The sequence below is a fragment of the Dasypus novemcinctus genome, chromosome 10 (genome assembly GCF_030445035.2).
Source record: "Dasypus novemcinctus isolate mDasNov1 chromosome 10, mDasNov1.1.hap2, whole genome shotgun sequence".
Lineage (NCBI taxonomy): Eukaryota > Metazoa > Chordata > Mammalia > Cingulata > Dasypodidae > Dasypus > Dasypus novemcinctus.
In genome coordinates, this window is record NC_080682.1 from 58,777,987 (window position 1) to 58,790,227 (window position 12,241).

A 12,241-nucleotide genomic window follows, 5' to 3' on the forward strand; every position below is an offset into this window, starting at 1 on the left:
ATCTCATAAAGAGTTACAGCAAGAAAAGCTAAGAAAGCAGATTTTTTAAACTTTAGAAAATAGAAAATTTTAAATGAAAATGTGAATACTTAAAAATTTGAAGCTCCTTTCTATTCCCCCCCCCCCCCGGCCCCCACCCTGTCCCCAAGCAAAAGTGCTTCCCAGACTGCCTTTCTAGCACAAAACTTATTTCTTGGCTCTGGATCAGCCCTCATGGCAGCCACGGAGGAAGCCCAAGACCCAGAGTTAAGTATAGGGAGTTCAGTACCCCATCTCTATCTTCAAATAGGTTAATTCACTTTTCTAGGAAAGAAAGAAAATTAACATTCTCCTTTCTCCTCTCCCCTTGCTCCAGTTTCCTTAGTTTTAGGGCATGCTTTTTATATTGTAGTTCTAGTGGTATAATTGCTAGTTCATACTCTGAGTGTACCCAATGGACAAATCTGACCTGATGCCAAAGATGTCAAAGCTGTCTGTGACACTGACAGGCTGTATAACTTAGGACTCTCCCACCATTCTCACCAAATGGCAAGAGCTGCTAAGTGACCTACGTGCAGGAGGTAGTTAACCTAAGCTACAGGTGTGGGTGTGGCCCTACACTGAAGTAGGAAGAGGCTCAAATGTCCTCTGAAGTCCTCTAAAGCTCTCTGGGACTGACTACATTATATGACAAAATAAACTCATCCACACCTAAGGTAATTACATATGAGAAAAAATACATGGTCTGAGGAATAATTAAATTTTTACATCTCTTGGGTCCCTTCCTCTACCATTCTGTCTGCCTCCAGTCCACTTCTGCAGGACATTTCACCTCTCCTTAGAGGACTTTCCCAACAATTCCCCAAATGTACCTACCGGAAAGTAGACTAAAAGAAACTGTCAGTTGGTGGCCCACTCAGTGGAAGTAACTCATAAGCATGTTTTGTGCTTACAGTTTTTTTTTTTTAAAGATTTATTTATTTATTTATTTCCCTCCCCTCCCCCGGTTGTCAGTTCTCTTGTGTCTATTTGCTGCGTCTTGTTTCTTTGTCCGCTTCTGTTGTCATCAGCCACACGGGAAGTGTGAGTGGCGCCATTCCTGGGCAGGCTGTGCTTTCTTTCACGCTGGGCGGCTCTCCTTATGGGGCGCACTCCTTGAGCGTGGGGCTCCCCTACGCGGGGGACACCCCTGCATGGCAGGGCACTCCTTGCGCGCATCAGCACTGCTCATGGGCCAGTTCCACACGGGTCAAGGAGGCCCGGGGTTTGACCCGTGGACCTCCCATGTGGTAGACGGACGCCCTAACCACTGGGCCAAGTCCGTTTCCCTACAGTTTTTCATTTTATTTTTTATCCCCACACCCCATGGCTTTTTTGCTTGCTGTCTGCTTTCTGTGTCCATTCGCTGTGCATTCTTCTGTGTCTGTATTTATTTTTATTTTATGTATTAGCCCCCCCCCCCCCCCGCTTGCGGCTTGCTTGCTGTCTGCTCTCTCTGTCCATCTGCTGCACGTTCTTCTGCATTTTTGCTTATCTCCCTTTTTGTTGCGTCATCTTGCAGAGTCAGCTCTCCACAGCGCTTGCAGGCTGGCGGCACCCCATGGAACCCGGGCCGGCGGCTCTCCGTGGCGTGCGGGCGAGCCTGCCTTCACAAGGAAACCCTGGGACACGAACCCTATATGGTAGACAGGGACCCAACTGATTGAGCCACAGCCACACCCGTCACACAGTGTTTTTAAAAATCTGGTTTTCTACATTCTCTTGAAACATCAAAAGATCTGGCAATTGCAACCACATCCCAATGCAGCCACAATCAGCAGAAATAAGTGGCCACTGCTGCCTCCATTAGGTATATACTCCCCAGTTTGCCACAGAGTCCCCAGTCCCCTTCATTCTTCACAGGAGGAATGAGTTTGCTACAAGGTATTTCCCCAAAGGACTTTCTCTGAAGGAGTTTCTCATCTAACTTGGTTAGATTAAAGATCTTATTCACTATTTTTTTCTAGTGTCTAGGACCATGCCTAGAATATAAAAAGTACTCAATAAACACTTGATAAATGAATGAGCAAATCAACAACTATTCTTAAGAGGTCTTTCAGTGCTCTTTCTAAACCCTGAGGTAACCTTACAATGGAGGGCATTTTTGAATATATTGAAGAAATGAAGAGAATATGCTATCTAATCTCCTTCATCATGGACATCAAGAAATCTAAAGCAGCAGACATGGCTCAACCGACAGAGCACCCGCCTACCACATGGAGGGTCCAGGGTTAGATACCCAGGGCCTCCTGACCTGTGTGGTGAGCTGGCTCACGCGCAGTGCTGCTGTGCTCAAGGAGTGCCATGCCGCGCAGGAGCATCCCCGTGTAGGGGTGCCCCATGCGCAAGGAGTGCGCCCCAAAAGGAGAGCTGCCCTGCGTGAAAAAAACCGCAGCCCGCCCAGGAGTGGCACTGCACACACGGAGAGCTGACGCAGCAAGATGACGCAACAAAAAGAGACACAGTTTCCTAGTTCTGCTTGACAATGCAAGCAGACGCAGAAGAACACACAGCGAATGGACACAGAGAGCAGACAATGGCGGGAAAGGGGAGAGAAATAAATAAAATAAATCTTTAAAAAAAAATCTAGAGGGAAGCGATGCAGCTCAAGAAGTTGGGTGCCTGCCTACCATATGGGAGGTCCTGGGTTCAAACAAATACAGCAAGCTGACACAACAAGATGACTCAATGAGATGACATGAGAATAAATGAGGAAAACACGAGAGACACAACAAGCAGGGGGCGGAAGCAGCTCAAGCAAATGGGCATCCTTCTTCCACATGGGAGGTCCATGATTCGGTTTCCAGTGCCTCCTAAAGAAAATGACGATAAGCAGACACAGAGCACACAACAAATGGACACAAAGAGCAGACAGCGAGCGCAAACAATGGGGGGGGGTCAATAAATAAATAAAATAAATCCTTAAAAAAAAAGAAATCTGGAAATGAAAGGAACTGTTTTGCTTATAAAACTTTTGGAAAGCAATGAGCAATGAGAGCCTTACAACTTTATATATTCTGACACAGTAAACCCTACTTTAAGAACCTATCTTAAAAAAAAAGGTTTCTGTTAAAAAAAAAAAAAAGAACCTATTTGAAGGAAATAACCTAAAATACAGGAAAAAAAATTGCGCACAAAGATTTTCTTTGCAGAGTTAAAAAGTAAATAATTATAAATAATTCATCTTGAGAGAAATAGTTAAGTATATCTAGCCAAATGACTATTTTACAGTCATGAAAAATGTTTATGGGGACTTCCAGGAAGATGGAAGAAGGATCACATCTCTCCTGGAAAAAATAGCTATAGGACAGGCAGAGACTATCTGGAGGGTTGGGGCTTAGGAAAGTAAGACACTACCCAGAAGAGAGAGGGGTGAAGAAATGGAGTCTCAGCTGGCTGAAAAATCCCATGAGTAGAGCTGCAAAAGCAAGAGTAGATGTCGATCCTTTCACCTACAGAGCAAATAGCCGTGTGTGGACTGCAGTGGTTTGTGGGGACCCTCTTCCCCAAGAAAGGGGAGAGGGAGGGACACACCCTACAGCAAATTCAGATTTTGGCCGGCAAACTTGGTCTGCTGCTTAGGAGGGGTCCCACACTTCAAGGCCAGGCAGGGCCAAGACATTGTTTGCACTGACAACCGGCAGGGAGCTAAAGATAATCTGCCTCCTCAAACACCCTCCCTACTGTCCCAGGCTGGTTGCTGAGGAGGCAGAGGGAGGGATGGTGTGGCCAGCCAAGGGTGGAGAACAGCCTCTGAGAAAGTCTGCTTGTGAGGCTTGGCCAGCCCTGAGGACACTGCTTCTATACCACCCCCCACCTGAGGAGTTATTCTGAATGCATGACCCTGCTAGCCCCTGGGGTCTGAGGTGAGAAGGTTGCCAAACAGCACCATTTGCTGGCCAATTAGGGGGAAAAAAAAATGCATGAAAAAGGAAAAACAGTAAATAATAAATAAGGAAAGCAGGTGTCTTTACTGCCACCCTCTCCAAGGCCCTTGGAAACTGGCCTGCACCCCATTACTGGGTCCTTAGCCCTGGTTTGAGCAGTTAAACAGGGGCAATCCTAAATATCTAGAACAAGTTGAACCAAGAGTCAAAGAACAGGGGTGGCACACAGCTACTTAACAAAAAATCCCTAGGTAAGAGAAAGAAATTGAACGTCAAAGTAAACTCAGAATCAGAATCAGAAGCCTAGACATCAGCAAAAAATTATAAGCCATACAAAGAAAAAAGAAAATATGACTCAGGCAAAGGAACAAAGCAAAGCTCCACACAAGACATAGGACTTGAAACAGCTAATAATGAGGTTCAGACAAATCTCCTAAAACAAATCATGGAGGTGAAGGACAATATGCCTAAAGAAATAAAAGACATTAAGAAGACACTGAAAGAGGACAAAGAAAAATTTGAAATCTTGAAAAGAAAAATAACAGAGCTTTGGAATGAAAGACACAATAAGTGAGAGTAAAAATACAATACAGGGGAGTGGGTGTAGCTCAGTGGTTATGCACCTGCTTCACATATGCTAGGTCCTGGGTTCAATCCACAGTACCTCCAAAAAAAAAAAAAAAAATCAAGAGAAGCACACAACAGCAGATGTGAAACCATGGAAGAAAGAGTCAGCAATGTAGAGGAAAGAACAACTGACATTGAAAAAAGAGGAGAGAAAGAAAAGAACGGAAAAAAAATTGAGCAGGGGCTCAGGGAGTTTAAAGACGACACAAAGCGCACTAACATAAGAATTACGGAGTTCCAGAAGGAGTCAAGAAAGGAATGGGGCAGAAAAAGTATCTGAGGAAATAATGGCCAAAATATTTCCAACTCTCATGAAAGACAGAAATGTACATGTCTAGGAAGCACAGTTTATTCCCATTAGAATAAATCCAAATATACCTAACCCAAGATACATAATATGCAGAATGCCAAATGCCAAAGATAAAGAGAAAAATTCTGACAGCACCAAGTGAAAAGTGAAACATCACACACAAGGGTGTCCAATAAGACTGAGTGCGAATTTCTCTTCAGAAACCATGAAGGCAAGAAGGCAGAGGTATGATGTGATTATGGTATTAAAAGAGAAAAACTGCCAGTCAAGAACACTTTATCCAGCAATACTGTTCTTCAAACATGATGGTGAGCTTAAAATATTCACAGATAAAGAGAAACTAAGTTTTTAAACAAGAATCTGGCTCTGCAGGAGACAGTAAAGGGAGTTCTGTTGCTAAAAAAGAAAACAGAAGAGAGAGGCTTGAAGGATAATATAGAAGTGAAGACTATCAAAAAGGGTAACCAAAAAGATAGAGACAGACAAAAATAAGATATGATATATGAAAGACAAAGGATAAAATGGCCTTTACAGTAATAACATTGAATGTTAACGGATTATTCTCCCCAATCAAAAGATGCAGGCTGACAGAATATTCTGAAAAGAAAACTTAAGTCATCTATATGCTGCCTGCAGGAGACTCACCTTAGACCCAAGGATGCAAACAGACTGAAAGTGAAAGGTTGGAAAAAGATATTTTACACAAATAGTAACCAAAGAGAGCAGGAGTAGCTATACTGGTGTCAAACAAAACAGAACTGAAATGCAAAAAATGATAAGAGATACAGAAGGCTGTTACATATTAATAAAAGGGACAATCTACCAGGAGGGAGTGTCATAAATATTTATGCACCTAACCAGGGTGACACAAAATACATGAGGCAAACTCTGAAAAAACTGAAAGGAGGAACAGATATCTCTATAATAATAGTTGGAGACTTCAACAAACCACTCACATTGGTAGAAAAACTAGACCGAAGATCAAAAGGAAACAGACAAAATGTTAATATCATACAAAACAAAAATACATTATACTAAGTGAAGAAGACCAGACAGTACTACATATTGTATGATTCCACTTATATAAAAAGTAAATATAAATCAATTTATAAAGATGAAACTAGATTAGTGGTTATGGAGAGGTGAGGAAGGAATGCTAAAGGGTGTGGAGTCTTTCTTTCTGGAGTAATGAAAATGTTCTAAAATTTTTTGAGATGATGAATGTACAGTATTGTGGTTATACTAAAAGCCATTGTTTATACACTTTGTACAGATCATATGGTATGTGAAAATATCTCAAACTGCTTAATAAACAAATAAATAATTGGGTAAGAAGAGCCAGAAATAGGAGTTATGCACAGCAGGGGAAACAGAGATTGAGAGGTAAGGAATTTTCTTGTTTGTTTTTTATTATTATCGAAATAATGAAAATGCTCTAATAATGATTAATCAAACAACTATTTGATTATACCAAATACCAATGATGGTACACTTTGGATGAACTGTATGCTTTATTAATATGCATCAATAAAATTGATTTGTTTAAAAAAAAGGAAACAGAACAATATGACAAATAAGCTGTACCTGAGAGGCATATACAGAACACTGCACCCCAAATCAGCAATTTATACATTCTTCTCAAGTACTCATGAACCTTTCTCCACCATGGATCATAAATTGGCCAAAATACAGCTCTCAGTAATTTTAAGAGGACTGAAATTATGCAAAGCACCTACTCTGATTACAATGAAGTGAAGCTGGAAATCAACAAAAGGTAAGAAAGGGAAAATTTGCAAATATATGGTGACTAAACAACAAACTCCTAAACAATCAGTGGGTCAAAGAAGAAACTGCAAGAGAAATTAGTAGGTATCTTGAGTCAAGTGAAAAAAGAGGACAAAACTTATCAAAAGATACGGGATAGAGCAAAGGCAATGCTGAAAGGGAAATCGATAGCCCTAAATATATATATTAAAAGAGAATACAGAGGGAAGCAGATGTGGCTCAAGCAACTGAGCTCCTGCCAACCACATGAGAGGGCCCAGGTTCATTTGCTGGTGCCTCCTAAAGAAGACGAGCAAGACGGTGAGCTGAAGCAAGACAGCAGGCAGGCACAGTGAGGTGATGAAACAAGATGATGCAACAGGAGAAACAAGAAGGAAAACATAATGAGAGAAAGAAAGCAGGAAGTAGATGTGGCTCAAGTGACTGAGCTCCCACCTACCACATGGGAGGTCCCCAGTTCAATTCCTGGTGCCTCCTAAAAAGACAACCAGCACATAGCAAACATAGCAAATGCAAACAAGGGGGTGGAGAGAAATAAATAAATCTTTAAAAAAAAAGAGAAGAGCTAAAATCAAAGATCTAACTGAACAACCAGAGAAACTAGAAAAAGAATAGCAAACTAATCCCAAAGCAAGCAGAAAGAAAAAAATAACAAAGAGCAGAAATAAATGAAATTGAGAACCAAAAATATAAAAAGAGAAAACCAACAAAAGCTGGTTTTTTGAGAAAATCAATAAATCAACCAACCCTTACTAAGACTAACAAAGGAAAGAAGAAGATGCAAATAAGTAAAATCAGGAATAAAAGGGGGAATATTACAACTGAAACCACGGAATAAAAAGGATCCTAAAAGGATATTATGAGAAACTGCATGCCAACAAATTAAGACAACCTAGATGAAATGGGCAAATTCCTAGAAATATGTAAACAACCTACAATGACCCTACAAGAAATACAGAAACTCAACAAAGCAATCACAAGGAAAGAGACTGAATCGGTCATCCAAAATCTTCCAATAAAGAAAAGTCCAGGACCAGATGGCTTCAGAGATGAAATCTACCAAACATTTTGAGAAGAATTCATCCCAATCCTGTTTAGACACTTCCAAAAAATTGAAAAGGAGGGAAACTTACCCAACATATTTTATGAAGCCAACATCACCCTAATACCAAAGCCAGATAAAGATACTACAAGAAAAGAGAATTACAGACCATTCTCTCTAATGAACATAGCTGCAGAAATTCTCAACAAAATACTTGCAAATTGAATCCAACATCACATAAAAACAATTATACATCATGATCAAGTGGGTTTTAATCCTGGTATGCTAGGGTAGTTCAACAAAAGAAAGTCAATTAATGTAATTCACCACATTAACAAATCAAAGGGAAAAAAACCACATGATCCTATCTATTCATGCAGAAAAGGCATTTGGCAAAAACCCAGCATCCTTTCTTGATAAAAAACAGTTCAAAAGACAGATAAGAAGGAAGGTTCGTCAACATAATAAAGGGCATATATGAAAATCCCACAGCCCACATCCTACTCAGTGCGGAGAGGTTGAAAGCTTTCTGTCTGAGATCAGGAACAAGACAAGGATGCCCACTGTCATCATTTGTATTCAACATTGTGCTAGAGGTTCTAAGTTAGAGCACTTAGGCAAGGAAAAAAAGGCATCCAAATTGGAAAAGAAGTAAAACTCTCATTATTTGCAGATGACATGATCCTATATTTAGAAAATCCCGAAATATCTACAACAAAGCTATTAGAGCTAATAAATGAATTCAGCAAAGTGGCAGGATACAAGATTAACATGCAAAAACCAGTAGCATTTCTATACCACTAGTAATGAGCTAGCTGAGGAAGAAATCAAGAAAAAATTTCCACTTACATCAGCAAAAAAAGACTCAAATATGTTAAGAATTAATTTAGCTAGGAATGTAAAGGATCTGTATTCAGAAAACTACAAAACACTGCTGAAAGATATCAAAGAAGACATAAACAAATGGAAGAACATTCCATGTTCATGGACTGAAAGACTAAACATCGTGACTAAAAGACTAAATCTACTCAATTGATTTATAGATTCAACGCAATACCAACCAAAATTCTAACAGCCTACCTTATAGAAATAAAAACCCAATTACTAATTTTATTTGGAAGGGAAAGGGGTCCTGAATAGCCAAAAAATCCTTAAAAAAGAAGAATGAAGTCAGAGGACTCATACTTCTTGACCCTGAAGTGTATTCTAAAGCTACAATGGTCAAGACAGCATGGTATTTTTTTTAAAGATTTTATTTATTATTATTTATTTCACCCCCTTCCCCTCCTCCCACCCTGCTGGTTTTTTGCTGTCTGTGTTGTCTTCTCATTTTCTCTCCTCTAGGATTCACTGGGATTCGAACCTGGAGACCTCTGATGTGGAAAGAGGTTCCCTATCAGTTGCGCCATCTCAGTTCATGGTTTCTGCTGCGCTTCACTCTCCCCTTCGTCTCTCTTTTGTTGCATCATCATCTTGCTGTGTGACTCACTTGCATGGGCACTGGCTCACCAAACAGGCACACTTTCTCTTCTTCTTTTTCACCAGGAGGCCCCAGGAATCGAACCCGGATACTCACATATGGTAGGCAAAAGCTCTATCACTTGAGCCACATCTGCTTCCCAACAGCATGGTATTGATAAAAAGATAGCCACATTGATCAGTGGAATAGAATTGAGAGAGTCCAAAAATAAACCCTCACCTCTACAACCCACTGGTTTTTGACAAACCTACCAAGTCCACTTTCTGGGACAGAAGAAATGGTGCTGGGAGAACTGGATTATCCACAACCAAAGAATGAAAGAGGACCCCTATCTCACTCCCTATACAAGAATCAACTCAAAATGGATCAAATACCTAAACATTAAAGGGCCATAAAACTTTTAGAGGGAAACATCTACAAGACCTTGTAGGCAGGGGTCTCTTAAACCTTATACCCAAAGCATAAGCAACAAAAGAAAAAATAGAAATAGGATCTCCTCAAAATTAAACACTTCTGCACCTAAAAGTACTTTTGTTAAGAGGGTAAGAAGGCACATTACTCAATGGGAAAAAATATTCGGAAATTACACATACTACATGGGTCTAATATCCATTACATATAAAGAGTTCCTACAACTCAACAATAAAAAGACAAATGACCCAATTAAAAAATGGACAAAAGACCTGAATAGACATTTTTCTAAAGAAGAAATACAAATGATGAAAAATCGCATGAAAAAATGTTTAACATCACTGGCTATTAGGAAAATGCAAATCAGAGCTACAATGAGATATCATTTCACACCTACTAGAATGGCCACTATTAGCAAAAGAGAAAACTACAACTGTTGGAGAGGATGTGGAGAGATAGGAATGCTTATTCACTGCTAGTGGAATGTAGAATGGAAGTCTATTCAGCAGGATCTAAGGAAGTTAGATAAAGACTTCCCTGTGACCTGGCAATACCGCTACTAGGTATATACCCGAAGAACTGAGGACAGTAACATGAACAAACATCCACATATCAATGTTCACAAGTGTATTATTCACGAATGCCAAAAGATGGGAACAACCCAGATGTCCATCAACTGATGAATGGATAAACAAGCTATGGTAGATACACATGATGGAATATTATTCAGCTGTAAGAAGAAATAAAGTTGTGAGGCAAATGACAATGTGGCTGAGCCTGGAAGACATTACTGTTGAGTGACACAAGTCAGGCACAAAAGGACAAATATTATATGATTTCCCTATTATGAACTATATAAAATGAGCAAACTCATGGAGTTAATAGCTAGAATGTAAATCATTAGAGAAAAGAATGAGGTTAGAGAAAACTAAGGGTTAATCTGTGCAGAATCGGTTAAAAAAAAAAAGTTTTTTGGAAATGAGTAGAAATGGTGAAAGCATAGTTGTAGATTTGTAATCAGTAGTGTTAACAGACAGGTATGATAGTGGTTTGCTTTTTTTTTTTTTTTAAATAATGAAAATGCTCTAATATTTATTGAAGTGATGAATGTGTTCCTCAGTGATTATTCCAAATGCCATTGATTGTACACTTCAGATAAATTAAATAGTTTATGAGCACCATCAAAAAAATAATAGGGTTGGTTGGGGGAAAAATACACCAAATGTGAAGATACAGACTATAGTTAATGGTAATACTTTGACAAAGCTCTTTTATAATTTGTTACAAGTGCTTCACAACAACGCAAGGTATTTGTGGTGGAGGGATGTGTGGAAGCCCTGTACGATGTTACCGGTGGTTTGTTAAGTTCAGAACTCTTACTATATATTTATTGTTTATGTATGTTCATGTATGAATGACATACTTCAATAAAATAAAAAAACCTTACTGTCAAAAAAATGTCTTAACCATTTCACTCATATTTTTTTCTTTATATATGTACAAAGTGATATATGGTTAAAATTTAGATCTAAGTAAATCTAAAAGAGTGCTTCAATATACAAAAGTTCTACATGATAAAATAACGTTTAAGGGGAGTTTTAAAAAATATTATAGGTTGGTTATAACGGGCAACAGGAGAGATCCTTGCGGTACTGGAGGTGTTCACTATCTTGGCTGCAGTGGTAGAAAGAGAGGAATCTCCAAGGTGATAAAATTGCATAAAACTTACACATACAAATGAGTACAAGTGGAAATCTAAGGAAGATCAGTAGACTATATCCTCGTTGTGATATTATACAACAGTTATGCAAAATCCTACCATTGAGCGGATCTAAACAAAGCATACAAGGATCTATTATTTCTTATAGCTACATGTGAATCCACAATACTTCAATAAGAATTTCAATTAAAAATAAGTAAAATGATTATGGTACAATAACAGAGAAAGTAGGCCAATAATGCCCACAAGCAGGTCTCTTTAGGTTCAAGTAAACCATCAGACTCACAGGACTACCAGAGGCCACATTTGGCACCATCTAGTCAGAGGGTAAAGAACAAGAACACAGCTTGCCAGCTGGGCAGCACCAGGCATTCCTCTTCAGCGGAAGTCAGAGACATGAAGCAGACAGTTTAGGTACAAAGAAAGCTCCCTGAGAAGGGTGCGGGAGCTTCATGTCCCACAGGAGCCTGTATATTTGGAAACGGCTCCATAATTTGGCTTTCACAGTCCCACAAGAGACATGCCCAGTTATAAGAATTACCCCACTCAGGGAAGTCCAAGGACCTGGTATTTATAGTTCATTATCGTTCATTATCGTATGCAGTTTACCAATCAGGGGTCATTTTCCCCATCAACAATGTTGCTTAGTAGCACTTTTGATGCATATCATCTCATCCCTTTACAGGAAAAGAGAACTAAGCAGTTAACCAAAAGTCAAATTCTCAGGCAGCATTATGTTAATCCTTTGTCACATTAGCATAAAAATTATATAAATTGATCACAATTATATATATTAAATATTCCTAAGACTATAAGAAGTTAATACGAACTACATGTTAAATAGGATTACACTGTTCGATTTCTTGAGTGTCTTGGTTGTATTATGATTATGAAGGAGAATGTCTGTGTATAGGAGGTACTAAGGTGCTGAAATATTTAAGGATGAAGTGTCACAATACCT

General features: G+C 39.3%; 1 protein-coding gene across 4 annotated transcripts in view; it reads right to left on the minus strand.

Annotated features, from left to right (window-relative positions):
• Nucleotides 1-12,241, minus strand: part of TCP11L1 (t-complex 11 like 1) — a 52,605-nt gene that overhangs the window by 25,585 nt on the left and 14,779 nt on the right. The window lies entirely within an intron of this gene.